The following is a 17,101-nucleotide window of genomic DNA, read 5'->3' as shown; positions in this document are numbered from 1 at the left end:
TGAAATCTGAAAAGAAGCTTTCTGGGAAACTGCTTAGTGTTCTGTGAATTCATCTCACAGAGTTACATCTGTGTTTCGTAGATCTCTTTGCTAGCCTTATTTCTGTGGAATCTGAGAACAGATATTTCGGATCCCTTTGAAGACTATAGGGCCAAAGGAAATATCCTCCGATAACAAAGAGAAAGAAGCTTTCTGAGAAACTTCTTTGTGTTATGTGAAATCATTTCACAGAGTTAAAACTTTCCCCTCAAGAAGCCTTTCACTAAGATAGTTCTTGTGGAATTGGCAAAGTGATATTTGGAAGCCCATAGAGGGCTATGGTGAAATAGGAAATATCCTCAGATGAAATCTGGAAAGAAGCTTTCTGAGAAACTGCTTAGTGTTCTGTGAATTCATCTCACAGAGTTACATCTGTATTTCGTGGATCTCTTTGCTAGCCTTATTTCTGTGGAATCTGAGAACAGATATTTCGGATCCCTTTGAAGACTATAGGGCCAAAGGAAATATCCTCCGATAACAAAGAGAAAGAAGCTTTCTGAGAAACTTCTTTGTGTTCTGTGAAATCGTCTCACAGAGTTACAGCTTTCCCCTCAAGAAGCCTTTCGCTAAGACAGTTCTTGTGGAATTGGCAAAGTGATATTTGGAAGCCCCTAGAGGGCTATGTTGAAAAAGGAAATATCCTCAGATGAAATCTGGAAAGAAGCTTTCTGGGAAACTGCTTAGTGTTCTGTGAATTCATCTCACAGAGTTACATCTGTGTTTCATAGATCTCTGTGCTAGCCTTATTTCTGTGGAATCTGAGAACAGATATTTAGGATCCCTTTGAAGAGTATAGGGCCAAAGGAAATATCCTCCGATAAAAAAGAGAAAGAAGCTTTCTGAGAAACTTCTTTGTGTTCTGTGAAATCATCTCACAGAGTTACAGCTTTCCCCTCAAGAAGCCTTTCGCTAAGACGGTTCTTGTTGAAGTGGTAAAGTGATATTGGGAAGCCCATAGAGGGCTATGGTGAAAAAGGAAATATCCTCAGATGAAATCTGGAAAGAAGCTTTCTGAGAAACTGCTTAGTGTTCTGTGAATTCATCTCACAGAGTTACATCTGTATTTCGTGGATCTCTTTGCTAGCCTTATTTTTGTGGAATCTGAGAACAGATATTTCGGATCCCTTTGAAGACTATAGGGCCAAAGGAAATATCCTACGATAACAAAGAGAAAGAAGCTTTCTGAGAAACTTCTTTGTGTTCTGTGAAATCGTCTCACAGAGTTACAGCTTTCCCCTCAAGAAGCCTTTCGCTAAGACAGTTCTTGTGGAATTGGCAAAGTGATATTTGGAAGCCCATAGAGGGCTATGGTGAAAAAGGAAATATCCTCAGATGAAATCTGAAAAGAAGCTTTCTGGGAAACTGCTTAGTGTTCTGTGAATTCATCTCACAGAGTTACATCTGTGTTTCGTAGATCTCTTTGCTAGCCTTAATTCTGTGGAATCTGAGAACAGATATTTCGGATCCCTTTGAAGACTATAGGGCCAAAGGAAATATCCTCCGATAACAAAGAGAAAGAAGCTTTCTGAGAAACTTCTTTGTGTTATGTGAAATCATTTCACAGAGTTAAAACTTTCCCCTCAAGAAGCCTTTCACTAAGATAGTTCTTGTGGAATTGGCAAAGTGATATTTGGAAGCCCATAGAGGGCCATGGTGAAAAAGGAAATATCCTCAGATGAAATCTGGAAAGAAGCTTTCTGAGAAACTGCTTAGTGTACTGTGAATTCATCTCACAGAGTTACATCTGTATTTCGTGGATCTCTTTGCTAGCCTTATTTCTGTGGAATCTGAGAACAGATATTTCGGATCCCTTTGAAGACTATAGGGCCAAAGGAAATATCCTCCGATAACAAAGAGAAAGAAGCTTTCTGAGAAACTTCTTTGTGTTCTGTGAAATCGTCTCACAGAGTTACAGCTTTCCCCTCAAGAAGCCTTTCGCTAAGACAGTTCTTGTGGAATTGGCAAAGTGATATTTGGAAGCCCCTAGAGGGCTATGTTGAAAAAGGAAATATCCTCAGATGAAATCTGGAAAGAAGCTTTCTGGGAAACTGCTTAGTGTTCTGTGAATTCATCTCACGGAGTTACATCTGTGTTTCGTAGATCTCTTTGCTAGCCTTATTTCTGTGGAATCTGAGAACAGATATTTAGGATCCCTTTGAAGAGTATAGGGCCAAAGGAAATATCCTCCGATAACAAAGAGAAAGAAGCTTTCTGAGAAACTTCTTTGTGTTCTGTGAAATCATCTCACAGAGTTACAGCTTTCCCCTCAAGAAGCCTTTCGCTAAGACCGTTCTTGTTGAAGTGGTAAAGTGATATTGGGAAGCCCATAGAGGGCTATGGTGAAAAAGGAAATATCCTCAGATGAAATCTGGAAAGAAGCTTTCTGAGAAACTGCTTAGTGTTCTGTGAATTCATCTCACAGAGTTACATCTGTGTTTCGTAGATCTCTTTGCTAGCCTTATTTCTGTGGAATCTGAGAACAGATATTTCGGATCCCTTTGAAGACTATAGGGCCAAAGGAAATATCCTCCGATAACAAAGAGAAAGAAGCTTTCTGAGAAACTTCTTTGTGTTATGTGAAATCATTTCACAGAGTTAAAACTTTCCCCTCAAGAAGCCTTTCACTAAGATAGTTCTTGTGGAATTGGCAAAGTGATATTTGGAAGCCCATAGAGGGCTATGGTGAAATAGGAAATATCCTCAGATGAAATCTGGAAAGAAGCTTTCTGAGAAACTGCTTAGTGTTCTGTGAATTCATCTCACAGAGTTACATCTGTATTTCGTGGATCTCTTTGCTAGCCTTATTTCTGTGAAAACAGAGAACAGATATTTCGGATCCCTTTGAAGACTATAGGGCCAAAGGAATTATCCTCCGATAACAAAGAGAAAGAAGCTTTCTGAGAAACTTCTTTGTGTTCTGTGAAATCGTCTCACAGAGTTACAGCTTTCCCCTCAAGAAGCCTTTCGCTAAGACAGTTCTTGTGGAATTGGCAAAGTGATATTTGGAAGCCCCTAGAGGGCTATGTTGAAAAAGGAATTATCCTCAGATGAAATCTGGAAAGAAGCTTTCTGGGAAACTGCTTAGTGTTCTGTGAATTCATCTCACAGAGTTACATCTGTGTTTCGTAGATCTCTTTGCTAGCCTTATTTCTGTGGAATCTGAGAACAGATATTTAGGATCCCTTTGAAGACTATAGGGCCAAAGGAAATATCCTCCGATAACAAAGAGAAAGAAGCTTTCTGAGAAACTTCTTTGTGTTCTGTGAAATCATCTCACAGAGTTACAGCTTTCCCCTCAAGAAGCCTTTCGCTAAGACGTTTCTTGTTGAAGTGGTAAAGTGATATTGGGAAGCCCATAGAGGGCTATGGTGAAAAAGGAAATATCCTCAGATGAAATCTGCAAAGAAGCTTTCTGAGAAACTGCTTAGTGTTCTGTGAATTCATCTCACAGAGTTACATCTGTGTTTCGTAGATCTCTTTGCTAGCCTTATTTCTGTGGAATCTGAGAACAGATATTTCGGATCCCTTTGAAGACTATAGGGCCAAAGGAAATATCCTCCGATAACAAAGAGAAAGAAGCTTTCTGAGAAACTTCTTTGTGTTCTGTGAAATCATTTCACAGAGTTAATACTTTCCGCTAAAGAAGCCTTTCACTAAGATAGTTCTTGTGGAATTGGCAAAGTGATATTTGGAAGCCCATAGAGGGCCATGGTGAAATAGGAAATATCCTCAGATGAAATCTGGAAAGAAGCTTTCTGAGAAACTGCTTAGTGTTCTGTGAATTCATCTCACAGAGTTACATCTGTATTTGGTGGATCTCTTTGCTAGCCTTATTTCTGTGGAATCTGAGAACAGATATTTCGGATCCCTTTGAAGACTATAGGGCCAAAGGAAATATCCTCCGATAACAAAGAGAAAGAAGCTTTCTGAGAAACTTCTTTGTGTTCTGTGAAATCATCTCACAGAGTTACAGCTTTCCCCTCAAGAAGCCTTTCGCTAAGACAGTTCTTGTGGAATTGGCAAAGTGATATTTGGAAGCCCATAGAGGGCTGTGGTGAAAAAGGAAATATCCTCAGATGAAATCTGGAAAGAAGCTTTCTGAGAAACTGCTTAGTGTTCTGTGAATTCATCTCACAGAGTTACATCTGTGTTTCGTAGATCTCTTTGCTAGCCTTATTTATGTGGAATCTGAGAACAGATATTTAGGATCCCTTTGAAGACTATAGGGCCAAAGGAAATATCCTCCGATAACAAAGAGAAAGAAGCTTTCTGAGAAACTTCTTTGTGTTCTGTGAAATCATCTCACAGATTTACAGCTTTCCCCTCAAGAAGCCTTTCGCTAAGACGGTTCTTGTTGAAGTGGCAAAGTGATATTTGGAAGCCCCTAGAGGGCTATGGTGAAAAAGGAAATATCCTCAGATGAAATCTGGAAAGAAGCTTTCTGAGAAACTGCTTAGTGTTCTGTGAATTCATCTCACAGAGTTACATCTGTGTTTCGTAGATCTCTCTGCTAGCCTTATTTCTGTGGAATCTGAGAACAGATATTTCGGATCCCTTTGAAGACTATAGGGCCAAAGGAAATATCCTCCGATAACAAAGAGAAAGAAGCTTTCTGAGAAACTTCTTTGTGTTCTGTGAAATCATTTCACAGAGTTAAAACTTTCCCCTCAAGAAGCCTTTCACTAAGATAGTTCTTGTGGAATTGGCAAAGTGATATTTGGAAGCCCATAGAGGGCTATGGTGAAATAGGAAATATCCTCAGATGAAATCTGGAAAGAAGCTTTCTGAGAAACTTCTTAGTGTTCTGTGAATTCATCTCACAGAGTTACATCTGTATTTCGTGGATCTCTTTGCTAGCCTTATTTCTGTGGAATCTGAGAACAGATATTTCGGATCCCTTTGAAGACTATAGGGCCAAAGGAAATATCCTCCGATAACAAAGAGAAAGAAGCTTTCTGAGAAACTTCTTTGTGTTCTGTGAAATCGTCTCACAGAGTTACAGCTTTCCCCTCAAGAAGCCTTTCGCTAAGACAGTTCTTGTGGAATTGGCAAAGTGATATTTGGAAGCCCATAGAGGGCTATGGTGAAAAAGGAAATATCCTCAGATGAAATCTGGAAAGAAGCTTTCTGGGAAACTGCTTAGTGTTCTGTGAATTCATCTCACAGAGTTACATCTGTGTTTCGTAGATCTCTTTGCTAGCCTTATTTATGTGGAATCTGAGAACAGATATTTCGGATCCCTTTGAAGACTATAGGGCCAAAGGAAATATCCTCCGATAACAAAGAGAAAGAAGCTTTCTGAGAAACTTCTTTGTGTTCTGTGAAATCATCTCACAGAATTACAGCTTTCCCCTCAAGAAGCCTTTCGCTAAGACGGTTCTTGTTGAAGTGGTAAAGTGATATTGTGAAGCCCATAGAGGGCTATGGTGAAAAAGGAAATATCCTCAGATGAAATATGGAAAGAAGCTTTCTGAGAAACTGCTTAGTGTTCTGTGAATTCATCTCACAGAGTAACATCTGTGTTTCGTAGATCTCTTTGCTAGCCTTATTTCTGTGGAATCTGAGAACAGATATTTAGGATCCCTTTGAAGACTATAGGGCCAAAGGAAATATCCTCCGATAACAAAGAGAAAGAAGCTTTCTGAGAAACTTCTTTGTGTTCTGTGAAATCATCTCACAGAGTTACAGCTTTCCCCTCAAGAAGCCTTTCGCTAAGACAGTTCTTGTGGAATTGGCAAAGTGATATTTGGAAGCCCATATAGGGCTATGGTGAAAAAGGAAATATCCTCAGATGAAATCTGGAAAGAAGCTTTCTGAGAAACTGCTTAGTGTTCTGTGAATTCATCTCACAGAGTTACATCTGTGTTTCGTAGATCTCTTTGCTAGCCTTATTTCTGTGGAATCTGAGAACAGATATTTCGGATCCCTTTGAAGACTATAGGGCCAAAGGAAATATCCTCCGATAACAAAGAGAAAGAAGCTTTCTGAGAAACTTCTTTGTGTTCTGTGAAATCGTCTTACAGAGTTACAGCTTTCCCCTCAAGAAGCCTTTCGCTAAGACTGTTCTTGTTGAAGTGGCAAAGTGATATTTGGAAGCCCATAGAGGGCTATGGTGAAAAAGGAAATATCCTCAGATGAAATCTGGAAAGAAGCTTTCTGAGAAACTGCTTAGTGTTCTGTGAATTCATCTCACAGAGTTACATCTGTGTTTCGTAGATCTCTCTGCTAGCCTTATTTCTGTGGAATCTGAGAACAGATATTTCGGATCCCTTTGAAGACTATAGGGCCAAAGGAAATATCCTCCGATAACAAAGAGAAAGAAGCTTTCTGAGAAACTTCTTTGTGTTATGTGAAATCATTTCACAGAGTTAAAACTTTCCCCTCAAGAAGCCTTTCACTAAGATAGTTCTTGTGGAATTGGCAAAGTGATATTTGGAAGCCCATAGAGGGCCATGGTGAAAAAGGAAATATCCTCAGATGAAATCTGGAAAGAAGCTTTCTGAGAAACTGCTTAGTGTTCTGTGAATTCATCTCACAGAGTTACATCTGTGTTTCGTAGATCTCTTTGCTAGCCTTATTTCTGTGGAATCTGAGAACAGATATTTCGGATCCCTTTGAAGACTATAGGGCCAAAGGAAATAACCTCTGATAACAAAGAGAAAGAAGCTTTCTTAGAAACTTCTTTGTGTTCTGTGAAATCATTTCACAGAGTTAAAACTTTCCGCTAAAGAAGCCTTTCACTAAGATAGTTCTTGTGGAATTGGCAAAGTGATATTTGGAAGCCCATAGAGGGCTATGGTGAAATAGGAAATATCCTCAGATGAAATCTGGAAAGAAGCTTTCTGAGAAACTGCTTAGTGTTCTGTGAATTCATCTCACAGATTTACATCTGTATTTCGTGGATCTCTTTGCTAGCCTTATTTCTGTGGAATCTGAGAACAGATATTTCGGATCCCTTTGAAGACTATAGGGCCAAAGGAAATATCCTTCGATAACAAAGAGAAAGAAGCTTTCTGAGAAACTTCTTTGTGTTCTGTGAAATCATCTCACAGAGTTACAGCTTTCCCCTCAAGAAGCCTTTCGCTAAGACAGTTCTTGTGGTATTGGCAAAGTGATATTTGGAAGCCCATAGAGGGCTATGGTGAAAAAGGAAATATCCTCAGATGAAATCTGGAAAGAAGCTTTCTGAGAAACTGCTTAGTGTTCTGTGAATTCATCTCACAGAGTTACATCTGTGTTTCGTAGATCTCTTTGCTAGCCTTATTTCTGTGGAATCTGAGAACAGATATTTAGGATCCCTTTGAAGACTATAGGGCCAAAGGAAATATCCTCCGGTAACAAAGAGAAAGAAGCTTTCTGAGAAAATTCTTTGTGTTCTGTGAAATCATCTCACAGAGTTACAGCTTTCCCCTCAAGAAGCCTTTCGCTAAGACGGTTCTTGTTGAAGTGGTAAAGTGATATTGGGAAGCCCATAGAGGGCTATGGTGAAAAAGGAAATATCCTCAGATGAAATCTGGAAAGAAGCTTTCTGAGAAACTGCTTAGTGTTCTGTGAATTCATCTCACAGAGTTACATCTGTGTTTCGTAGATCTCTTTGCTAGCCTTATTTCTGTGGAATCTGAGAACAGATATTTCGGATCCCTTTGAAGACTATAGGGCCAAAGGAAATATCCTCCGATAACAAAGAGAAAGAAGCTTTCTGAGAAACTTCTTTGTGTTCTGTGAAATCATTTCACAGAGTTAAAACTTTCCGCTCAAGAAGCCTTTCACTAAGATAGTTCTTGTGGAATTGGCAAAGTGATATTTGGAAGCCCATAGAGGGCTATGGTGAAATAGGAAATATCCTCAGATGAAATCTGGAAAGAAGCTTTCTGAGAAACTTCTTAGTGTTCTGTGAATTCATCTCACAGAGTTACATCTGTATTTCGTGGATCTCTTTGCTAGCCTTATTTCTGTGGAATCTGAGAACAGATATTTCGGATCCCTTTGAAGACTTTAGGGCCAAAGGAAATATCCTCCGATAACAAAGAGAAAGAAGCTTTCTGAGAAACTTTTTTGTGTTCTGTGAAATCATCTCACAGAGTTACATCTTTCCCCTCAAGAAGCCTTTCGCTAAGACAGTTCTTGTGGAATTGGCAAAGTGATATTTGGAAGCCCATAGAGGGCTATGGTGAAAAAGGAAATATCCTCAGATGAAATCTGGAAAGAAGCTTTCTGAGAAACTGCTTAGTGTTCTGTGAATTCATCTCACAGAGTTACATCTGTGTTTCGTAGATCTCTTTGCTAGCCTTATTTCTGTGGAATCTGAGAACAGATATTTAGGATCCCTTTGAAGACAATAGGGCCAAAGGAAATATCCTCCGATAACAAAGAGAAAGAAGCTTTCTGAGAAACTTCTTTGTGTTCTGTGAAATCATCTCACAGAGTTACAGCTTTCCCCTCAAGAAGCCTTTCGCTAAGACAGTTCTTGTGGAATTGGCAAAGTGATATTTGGAAGCCCATAGAGGGCTATGGTGAAAAAGGAAATATCCTCAGATGAAATCTGGAAAGAAGCTTTCTGAGAAACTGCTTAGTGTTCTGTGAATTCATCTCACAGAGTTACATCTGTGTTTCGTAGATCTCTTTGCTAGCCTTATTTCTGTGGAATCTGAGAACAGATATTTCGGATCCCTTTGAAGACTATAGGGCCAAAGGAAATATCCTCCGATAACAAAGAGAAAGAAGCTTTCTGAGAAACTTCTTTGTGTTCTGTGAAATCGTCTTACAGAGTTACAGCTTTCCCCTCAAGAAGCCTTTCGCTAAGACGGTTCTTGTTGAAGTGGCAAAGTGATATTTGGAAGCCCATAGAGGGCTATGGTGAAAAAGGAAATATCCTCAGATGAAATCTGGAAAGAAGCTTTCTGAGAAACTGCTTAGTGTTCTGTGAATTCATGTCACAGAGTTACATCTGTGTTTCGTAGATCTCTCTGCTAGCCTTATTTCTGTGGAATCTGAGAACAGATATTTCGGATCCCTTTGAAGACTATAGGGCCAAAGGAAATATCCTCCGATAACAAAGAGAAAGAAGCTTTCTGAGAAACTTCTTTGTGTTATGTGAAATCATTTCACAGAGTTAAAACTTTCCCCTCAAGAAGCCTTTCACTAAGATAGTTCTTGTGGAATTGGCAAAGTGATATTTCGAAGCCCATAGAGGGCTATGGTGAAATAGGAAATATCCTCAGATGAAATTTGGAAAGAAGCTTTCTGAGAAACTGCTTAGTGTTCTGTGAATTCATCTCACAGAGTTACATCTGTATTTCGTGGATATCTTTGCTAGCCTTATTTCTGTGGAATCTGAGAACAGATATTTCGGATCCCTTTGAAGACTATAGGGCCAAAGGAAATATCCTCCGATAACAAAGAGAAAGAAGCTTTCTGAGAAACTTCTTTGTGTTCTGTGAAATCGTCTCACAGAGTTACAGCTTTCCCCTCAAGAAGCCTTTCGCTAAGACAGTTCTTGTGGAATTGGCAAAGTGATATTTGGAAGCCCATAGAGGGCTATGGTGAAAAAGGAAATATCCTCAGATGAAATCTGGAAAGAAGCTTTCTGGGAAACTGCTTAGTGTTCTGTGAATTCATCTCACAGAGTTACATCTGTGTTTCGTAGATCTCTTTGCTAGCCTTATTTCTGTGGAATCTGAGAACAGATATTTCGGATCCCTTTAAAGACTATAGGGCCAAAGGAAATAACCTCCGATAACAAAGAGAAAGAAGCTTTCTGAGAAACTTCTTTGTGTTCTGTGAAATCATCTCACACAGTTACAGCTTTCCCCTCAAGAAGCCTTTCGCTAAGACGGTTCTTGTTGAAGTGGTAAAGTGATATTGTGAAGCCCATAGAGGGCTATGGTGAAAAAGGAAATATCCTCAGATGAAATCTGGAAAGAAGCTTTCTGAGAAACTGCTTAGTGTTCTGTGAATTCATCTCACAGAGTTACATCTGTGTTTCGTAGATCTCTTTGCTAGCCTTATTTCTGTGGAATCTGAGAACAGATATTTAGGATCCCTTTGAAGACTATAGGGCCAAAGGAAATATCCTCCGATAACAAAGAGAAAGAAGCTTTCTGAGAAACTTCTTTGTGTTCTGTGAAATCATCTCACAGAGTTACAGCTTTCCCCTCAAGAAGCCTTTCGCGAAGACAGTTCTTGTGGAATTGGCAAAGTGATATTTGGAAGCCCATAGAGGGCTATGGTGAAAAAGGAAATATCCTCAGATGAAATCTGGAAAGAAGCTTTCTGAGAAACTGCTTAGTGTTCTGTGAATTCATCTCACAGAGTTACATCTGTGTTCCGTAGGTCTCTTTGCTAGCCTTATTTCTGTGGAATCTGAGAACAGATATTTCGGATCCCTTTGAAGACTATAGGGCCAAAGGAAATATCCTCCGATAACAAAGAGAAAGAAGCTTTCTGAGAAACTTCTTTGTGTTCTGTGAAATCGTCTTACAGAGTTACAGCTTTCCCCTCAAGAAGCCTTTCGCTAAGACGGTTCTTGTTGAAGTGGCAAAGTGATATTTGGAAGCCCATAGAGGGCTATGGTGAAAAAGGAAATATCCTCAGATGAAATCTGGAAAGAAGCTTTCTGAGAAACTGCTTAGTGTTCTGTGAATTCATCTCACAGAGTTACATCTGTGTTTCGTAGATCTCTTTGCTAGCCTTATTTCTGTGGAATCTGAGAACAGATATTTCGGATCCCTTTGAAGACTATAGGGCCAAAGGAAATATCCTCCGATAACAAAGAGAAAGAAGCTTTCTGAGAAACTTCTTTGTGTTATGTGAAATCATTTCACAGAGTTAAAACTTTCCCCTCAAGAAGCCTTTCACTAAGATAGTTCTTGTGGAATTGGCAAAGTGATATTTGGAAGCCCATAGAGGGCTATGGTGAAATAGGAAATATCCTCAGATGAAATCTGGAAAGAAGCTTTCTGAGAAACTGCTTAGTGTTCTGTGAATTCATCTCACAGAGTTACATCTGTATTTCGTGGATCTCTTTGCTAGCCTTATTTTTGTGGAATCTGAGAACAGATATTTCGGATCCCTTTGAAGACTATAGGGCCAAAGGAAATATCCTACGATAACAAAGAGAAAGAAGCTTTCTGAGAAACTTCTTTGTGTTCTGTGAAATCGTCTCACAGAGTTACAGCTTTCCCCTCAAGAAGCCTTTCGCTAAGACAGTTCTTGTGAAATTGGCAAAGTGATATTTGGAAGCCCATAGAGGGCTATGGTGAAAAAGGAAATATCCTCAGATGAAATCTGAAAAGAAGCTTTCTGGGAAACTGCTTAGTGTTCTGTGAATTCATCTCACAGAGTTACATCTGTGTTTCGTAGATCTCTTTGCTAGCCTTATTTCTGTGGAATCTGAGAACAGATATTTCGGATCCCTTTGAAGACTATAGGGCCAAAGGAAATATCCTCTGATAACAAAGAGAAAGAAGCTTTCTGAGAAACTTCTTTGTGTTATGTGAAATCATTTCACAGAGTTAAAACTTTCCCGTCAAGAAGCCTTTCACTAAGATAGTTCTTGTGGAATTGGCAAAGTGATATTTGGAAGCCCATAGAGGGCTATGGTGAAATAGGAAATATCCTCAGATGAAATCTGGAAAGAAGCTTTCTGAGAAACTGCTTAGTGTTCTGTGAATTCATCTCACAGAGTTACATCTGTATTTCGTGGATCTCTTTGCTAGCCTTATTTCTGTGGAATCTGAGAACAGATATTTCGGATCCCTTTGAAGACTATAGGGCCAAAGGAAATATCCTCCGATAACAAAGAGAAAGAAGCTTTCTGAGAAACTTCTTTGTGTTCTGTGAAATCGTCTCACAGAGTTACAGCTTTCCCCTCAAGAAGCCTTTCGCTAAGACAGTTCTTGTGGAATTGGCAAAGTGATATTTGGAAGCCCCTAGAGGGCTATGTTGAAAAAGGAAATATCCTCAGATGAAATCTGGAAAGAAGCTTTCTGGGAAACTGCTTAGTGTTCTGTGAATTCATCTCACAGAGTTACATCTGTGTTTCATAGATCTCTGTGCTAGCCTTATTTCTGTGGAATCTGAGAACAGATATTTAGGATCCCTTTGAAGAGTATAGGGCCAAAGGAAATATCCTCCGATAAAAAAGAGAAAGAAGCTTTCTGAGAAACTTCTTTGTGTTCTGTGAAATCATCTCACAGAGTTACAGCTTTCCCCTCAAGAAGCCTTTCGCTAAGACGGTTCTTGTTGAAGTGGTAAAGTGATATTGGGAAGCCCATAGAGGGCTATGGTGAAAAAGGAAATATCCTCAGATGAAATCTGGAAAGAAGCTTTCTGAGAAACTGCTTAGTGTTCTGTGAATTCATCTCACAGAGTTACATCTGTATTTCGTGGATCTCTTTGCTAGCCTTATTTTTGTGGAATCTGAGAACAGATATTTCGGATCCCTTTGAAGACTATAGGGCCAAAGGAAATATCCTACGATAACAAAGAGAAAGAAGCTTTCTGAGAAACTTCTTTGTGTTCTGTGAAATCGTCTCACAGAGTTACAGCTTTCCCCTCAAGAAGCCTTTCGCTAAGACAGTTCTTGTGGAATTGGCAAAGTGATATTTGGAAGCCCATAGAGGGCTATGGTGAAAAAGGAAATATCCTCAGATGAAATCTGAAAAGAAGCTTTCTGGGAAACTGCTTAGTGTTCTGTGAATTCATCTCACAGAGTTACATCTGTGTTTCGTAGATCTCTTTGCTAGCCTTAATTCTGTGGAATCTGAGAACAGATATTTCGGATCCCTTTGAAGACTATAGGGCCAAAGGAAATATCCTCCGATAACAAAGAGAAAGAAGCTTTCTGAGAAACTTCTTTGTGTTATGTGAAATCATTTCACAGAGTTAAAACTTTCCCCTCAAGAAGCCTTTCACTAAGATAGTTCTTGTGGAATTGGCAAAGTGATATTTGGAAGCCCATAGAGGGCCATGGTGAAAAAGGAAATATCCTCAGATGAAATCTGGAAAGAAGCTTTCTGAGAAACTGCTTAGTGTTCTGTGAATTCATCTCACAGAGTTACATCTGTGTTTCGTAGATCTCTTTGCTAGCCTTATTTCTGTGGAATCTGAGAACAGATATTTCGGATCCCTTTGAAGACTATAGGGCCAAAGGAAATAACCTCTGATAACAAAGAGAAAGAAGCTTTCTGAGAAACTTCTTTGTGTTCTGTGAAATCATTTCACAGAGTTAAAACTTTCCGCTAAAGAAGCCTTTCACTAAGATAGTTCTTGTGGAATTGGCAAAGTGATATTTGGAAGCCCATAGAGGGCTATGGTGAAATAGGAAATATCCTCAGATGAAATCTGGAAAGAAGCTTTCTGAGAAACTGCTTAGTGTTCTGTGAATTCATCTCACAGATTTACATCTGTATTTCGTGGATCTCTTTGCTAGCCTTATTTCTGTGGAATCTGAGAACAGATATTTCGGATCCCTTTGAAGACTATAGGGCCAAAGGAAATATCCTCCGATAACAAAGAGAAAGAAGCTTTCTGAGAAACTTCTTTGTGTTCTGTGAAATCATCTTACAGAGTTACAGCTTTCCCCTGAAGAAGCCTTTCGCTAAGACAGTTCTTGTGGAATTGGCAAAGTGATATTTGGAAGCCCATAGAGGGCTATGGTGAAAAAGGAAATATCCTCAGATGAAATCTGGAAAGAAGCTTTCTGAGAAACTGCTTAGTGTTCTGTGAATTCATCTCACAGAGTTACATCTGTGTTTCGTAGATCTCTTTGCTAGCCTTATTTCTGTGGAATCTGAGAACAGATATTTAGGATCCCTTTGAAGACTATAGGGCCAAAGGAAATATCCTCCGGTAACAAAGAGAAAGAAGGTTTCTGAGAAACTTCTTTGTGTTCTGTGAAATCATCTCAAAGAGTTACAGCTTTCCCCTCAAGAAGCCTTTCGCTAAGACGGTTCTTGTTGAAGTGGTAAAGTGATATTGGGAAGCCCATAGAGGGCTATGGTGAAAAAGGAAATATCCTCAGATGAAATCTGGAAAGAAGCTTTCTGAGAAACTGCTTAGTGTTCTGTGAATTCATCTCACAGAGTTACATCTGTGTTTCATAGATCTCTTTGCTAGCCTTATTTCTGTGGAATCTGAGAACAGATATTTCGGATCCCTATGAAGACTATAGGGCCAAAGGAAATATCCTCCGATAACAAAGAGAAAGAAGCTTTCTGAGAAACTTCTTTGTGTTCTGTGAAATCATTTCACAGAGTTAAAACTTTCCGCTCAAGAAGCCTTTCACTAAGATAGTTCTTGTGGAATTGGCAAAGTGATATTTGGAAGGCCATAGAGGGCTATGGTGAAATAGGAAATATCCTCAGATGAAATCTGGAAAGAAGCTTTCTGAGAAACTTCTTAGTGTTCTGTGAATTCATCTCACAGAGTTACATCTGTATTTCGTGGATCTCTTTGCTAGCCTTATTTCTGTGGAATCTGAGAACAGATATTTCGGATCCCTTTGAAGACTATAGGGCCAAAGGAAATATCCTCCGATAACAAAGAGAAAGAAGCTTTCTGAGAAACTTCTTTGTGTTCTGTGAAATCATCTCACAGAGTTACATCTTTCCCCTCAAGAAGCCTTTCGCTAAGACAGTTCTTGTGGAATTGGCAAAGTGATATTTGGAAGCCCATAGAGGGCTATGGTGAAAAAGGAAATATCCTCAGATGAAATCTGGAAAGAAGCTTTCTGAGAAACTGCTTAGTGTTCTGTGAATTCATCTCACAGAGTTACATCTGTGTTTCGTAGATCTCTTTGCTAGCCTTATTTCTGTGGAATCTGAGAACAGATATTTCGGATCCCTTTGAAGACTATAGGGCCAAAGGAAATATCCTCCGATAACAAAGAGAAAGAAGCTTTCTGAGAAACTTCTTTGTGTTCTGTGAAATCATCTCACAGAGTTACAGCTTTCCCCTCAAGAAGCCTTTCGCTAAGACAGTTCTTGTGGAATTGGCAAAGTGATATTTGGAAGCCCATAGAGGGCTATGGTGAAAAAGGAAATATCCTCAGATGAAATCTGGAAAGAAGCTTTCTGAGAAACTGCTTAGTGTTCTGTGAATTCATCTCACAGAGTTACATCTGTGTTTCGTAGATCTCTTTGCTAGCCTTATTTCTGTGGAATCTGAGAACAGATATTTCGGATCCCTTTGAAGACTATAGGGCCAAAGGAAATATCCTCCGATAACAAAGAGAAAGAAGCTTTCTGAGAAACTTCTTTGTGTTCTGTGAAATCGTCTTACAGAGTTACAGCTTTCCCCTCAAGAAGCCTTTCGCTAAGACGGTTCTTGTTGAAGTGGCAAAGTGATATTTGGAAGCCCATAGAGGGCTACGGTGAAAAAGGAAATATCCTCAGATGAAATCTGGAAAGAAGCTTTCTGAGAAACTGCTTAGTGTTCTGTGAATTCATCTCACAGAGTTACATCTGTGTTTCGTAGATCTCTCTGCTAGCCTTATTTCTGTGGAATCTGAGAACAGATATTTCGGATCCCTTTGAAGACTATAGGGCCAAAGGAAATATCCTCCGATAACAAAGAGAAAGAAGCTTTCTGAGAAACTTCTTTGTGTTCTGTGAAATCATTTCACAGAGTTTCAGCTTTCCCCTCAAGAAGCCTTTCGCTAAGACGGTTCTTGTTGAAGTGGTAAAGTGATATTGGGAAGCCCATAGAGGGCTATGGTGAAAAAGGAAATATCCTCAGATGAAATCTGGAAAGAAGCTTTCTGAGAAACTGCTTAGTGTTCTGTGAATTCATCTCACAGAGTTACATCTGTGTTTCGTAGATCTCTCTGCTAGCCTTATTTCTGTGGAATCTGAGAACAGATATTTCGGATCCCTTTGAAGACTATAGGGCCAAAGGAAATATCCTCCGATAACAAAGAGAAAGAAGCTTTCTGAGAAACTTCTTTGTGTTCTGTGAAATCATTTCACAGAGTTAAAACTTTCCGCTCAAGAAGCCTTTCACTAAGATAGTTCTTGTGGAATTGGCAAAGTGATATTTGGAAGCCCATAGAGGGCTATGGTGAAATAGGAAATATCCTCAGATGAAATCTGGAAAGAAGCTTTCTGAGAAACTGCTTAGTGTTCTGTGAATTCATCTCACAGAGTTACATCTGTATTTGGTGGATCTCTTTGCTAGCCGTATTTCTGTGGAATCTGAGAACAGATATTTCGGATCCCTTTGAAGACTATAGGGCCAAAGGAAATATCCTCCGATAACAAAGAGAAAGAAGCTTTCTGAGAAACTTCTTTGTGTTCTGTGAAATCATCTCACAGAGTTACAGCTTTCCCCTCAAGAAGCCTTTCGATAAGACAGTTCTTGTGGAATTGGCAAAGTGATATTTGGAAGCCCATAGAGGGCTATGGTGAAAAAGGAAATATCCTCAGATGAAATCTGGAAAGAAGCTTTCTGAGAAACTGCTTAGTGTTCTGTGAATTCATCTCACAGAGTTACATCTGTGTTTCGTAGATCTCTTTGCTAGCCTTATTTCTGTGGAATCTGAGAACAGATATTTAGGATCCCTTTGAAGACTATAGGGCCAAAGGAAATATCCTCCGATAACAAAGAGAAAGAAGCTTTCTGAGAAACTTCTTTGTGTTCTGTGAAATCATCTCACAGAGTTACAGCTTTCCCCTCAAGAAGCCTTTCGCTAAGACGGTTCTTGTTGAAGTGGCAAAGTGATATTTGGAAGCCCATAGAGGGCGCTGGTGAAAAAGGAAATATCCTCAGATGAAATCTGGAAAGAAGCTTTCTGAGAAACTGCTTAGTGTTCTGTGAATTCATCTCACAGAGTTACATCTGTGTTTCGTAGATCTCTCTGCTAGCCTTATTTCTGTGGAATCTGAGAACAGATATTTCGGATCCCTTTGAAGACTATAGGGCCAAAGGAAATATCCTCCGATAACAAAGAGAAAGAAGCTTTCTGAGAAACTTCTTTGTGTTCTGTGAAATCCTTTCACAGAGTTAAAACTTTCCCCTCAAGAAGCCTTTCACTAAGATAGTTCTTGTGGAATTGGCAAAGTGA

Source organism: Macaca nemestrina, chromosome 10, assembly GCF_043159975.1.
Source record: "Macaca nemestrina isolate mMacNem1 chromosome 10, mMacNem.hap1, whole genome shotgun sequence".
In the NCBI taxonomy this organism is placed as follows: domain Eukaryota; kingdom Metazoa; phylum Chordata; class Mammalia; order Primates; family Cercopithecidae; genus Macaca; species Macaca nemestrina.
This window is presented reverse-complemented; position numbering follows the sequence as displayed.